Below are 2,986 nucleotides of genomic sequence, written 5' to 3'. Positions count from 1 at the left end.
TGGACTGGCGACAAGGTATTGGTGTTGCTTCCACTTCCCGGTTCTGCTTTGCAGGCTTGGTACAGTGGGCCATTTGTAATTCAGCAGAAGGTTAGGGAGTGTGACTATTTGGTGAGAACTCCGGATCGGAACCGTAAAACATGTTTATGTTATGTGATAAACATTATGCCATCCTCTCTGATGTGCCCACGTGTGACAGCAGGCATAGCACCCAAGGTTCTTTAAACACACCTTGATGGCCTGTCGGCCTATCAGAGAACAGGTGCCCACATTTAAGACGGCCCCTCCCTCGCCCCTCCTGCTTGTAACACTTCCATGTGGAAGTGGCTTTGTTCCACATCCGGCGTGTGTGCGGCTGTGGGTGCGCATGCTGCTCTGTGCTAATGTGCTGCTCTCTGCACTCCGTTTGTGAGTGGTAGGTTTCCTTCTCCCTCTCTCTGCATATGATGATGGTAACATTCGAGTGGCTAATGCTAGTGTGGTCTTAGGAAATGCTGACATCCAGCTCCCTCCCTCTTGCCTTCCCTCTGGGATGAGCGTGTGTGTGTGCGTGCGTGCTGATACACTTCAGCTAAGGTAGGTGCCTGTTGTCGGCCCGCAGCTGTCATTTTCAGCCAAAAACTGTGCTAATGATTTATTTTATCAGGGACAATCAACCAACCGGACACTGCTGCTTTGTCTATGCTGACCCAGCTTGTCCATCAGGGTAATCTGCGTGGCCGTGGGTTGGGGAAACGCAGCCTTGCTGCTTCGGCTGCTCGGTGCTTCGGGTGGCCCTTTCAGGCTATTTCCTGCAGTTACCCACTCTGCGCGTCCACATGGTGACACACACCTGAACGGAGCTGAATCCGATGGATTTTTTATTGTATGAGTGATGTTTGGGTGTGAAATTAATTTTGGTTTAATTAGTTTTTTTATTCATTTCTATTTCTTGTTTTGGGTTTCTTGAGTTAGTTTGTTTCAGTTGGATTTATAGGATTAATTGATATTTGCTTTTTGTTTCTTCTGATCAGGGTTAACTTTCTTTCATTTGTGTTTGCCTTTTTGGTTAAATCGTGTTTTGAATTATTAGTTTTCTTTGAATTAGGTATTTTGCCTTGATTTATTTTGGGCTGTATTTGAATGATTAAAATAATGTTATTCTTTCTATAGGTTATTTTGATTTAACTCCTTCCACCAATTGAATTATCTTTGCATTTGGTTTGAGTGCAACTCTTAAATTGTATTTTTTTTCTTGTTTCAGTGTCAGAGGCCGGTGACGGTGACTGGTGGTGTCCCCTCTTTGTGTGCTGTGTTTCCCGGGTGACAGTCACTTCCTGGTGTGCGTGTGTGGGTGACTTATTTTTGATTTCTTTAATTTGGGTGAACTCCCCCCAGATACAATCGCTCACCCCCCTCGAAGTCTCTGCCCTGATCAATTTCCCTTTTTTTCCTTTGTTTGGTGTGTATGTGACTGTCCGATTGCAGATTGATTTTAACTTGATTTCTAAATAAAATATATAAATTTTTTGACCACAAACCACGTCTCCAGGCGATGAATGGAACTTACCTGTGTGTCTTGTCCCCTAGTAAGAAAAATAAAACTCTCTGGGTGAAATTCCCAGGGTGGCGTTGTTGGGCAACTGAAGAATCCTCTCAAAATTATTGCGCAGTATTAGTGGAATTAGCGTCCCTTTCCCTGGCCACACACGCGTATAAACGTCCTTCAGCACGATATAGATGTCGGTGATGTCGCCCCTATCACACAACATCCTTACAGGGTCAATCCTGAAAAGCGTGATGTTTTGCATAAAGAGGTAGACTACATGCTTCAGCACGGGATTGCTGAGCCAAGTTCTAGCTTGTGGAGTTACCTGTGTCTGACTGTGGAGAAATCAGATAAAACGCTTCGCTTTTGCACTGACTTCTGCAAAGTCAACTCTATCACAAAGCCTGACAGTCATCCTCTTCCTCGCTTGGATGATTGTATTGATAGGGTGGGGCCTGCAAAATTTGTAACCAAATTAGATCTCTTCAGAGGTTACTGGTAGGTTCCGCTTACACAGCGAGCTCACAAAATCTCCACTTTAGTAATGCCAGATGATTTTTGTCGGTATACTGCAATGGCTTTTGGGATGCAGAATGCATATGGAATGCTACATTCCAGACGCTGGTAAATAAAGTGCTAAGAGGAGTTGCATGTTGTGAAGCCTACTCTTGTTTTTCTTAGCAGGATGAATTCAGATTCAGATGACTTTATTTATCCCCGAGGGGCAATTAAAGATGAAGAACTCCAACCAACACTTAATGCAGTGGAGTTTGTTCCTGCAAGAGTTCGATCTGGAAATCTAGCACATATGTGGTAAAGACAATGTGTTGGCTGATGTCTTATCTAAGTTGTAAGAGGTTGTGTTAATTGAATTCATGCATGTAGGTTGTTCTAGCCCTGCTAACCAACCTTCTTATGGGAGGGGGTGTTATGTCCAGAGGTGTTTTCACTGTTTTTCAGGCTTTATCATGGAGCCCCTCCTCTCCTGATCTCTGATAGCCAGCACCTGCCGCTCACCTTTAAAAGGCCCAGACAGGCTCCTCCTCCCACTCTCTCTCAGACCACAGCCAGGGTCGGCAGCCATGCTGCCAACTTCCACACCATTCTCTTCCTTGTTCTTTTGTTACCAATAAACCTAGTTTGTTGTCCTACTAATAACATAATCAGAGATATCTGCCAGTGTTACAGAACGTAACACACCTTTTGATACTGAAGACAGTCTGTGTTCAAGTGGTGTGATGGGTTTCACCCTGTTTCCCAGACTTTTAGGCTGTCCCAAATACCAGAGAAGAATAGGACATTTCCCAGTTTCACTTATCTTTGACTTTGACCAAATGCAAGTGAGCATCTCTGCACATTGTTTGTGTGTGTGTGGTGTACTTGGTCCCTTTTCCCAATATTCAACATGTCACCTGTTTGTTTGGTGGGCTGACATGTTTGGCATTGGTACAGGTCATA

General features: G+C 44.3%; 1 long non-coding RNA gene across 1 annotated transcript; it reads left to right on the top strand.

Moving 5' to 3' along the window:
- Positions 1-306: 306 nt before the first annotated feature.
- Positions 307-1,506, top strand: LOC147254479 (uncharacterized). Its single transcript, XR_015118053.1, has 3 exons — positions 307-415; positions 489-576; positions 647-1,506. It is a non-coding gene; the product is annotated as an uncharacterized LOC147254479 (long non-coding RNA).
- The last annotated feature ends 1,480 nt before the right edge of the window (positions 1,507-2,986 follow it).

Source organism: Aulostomus chinensis, chromosome 10, assembly GCF_037954235.1.
Source record: "Aulostomus chinensis isolate RoL2024-O1b breed Wild chromosome 10, RoL_Achi_v1.0, whole genome shotgun sequence".
Taxonomy (NCBI): Eukaryota; Metazoa; Chordata; class Actinopteri; order Syngnathiformes; family Aulostomidae; genus Aulostomus; species Aulostomus chinensis.
This window is presented reverse-complemented; position numbering and strand designations above follow the sequence as displayed.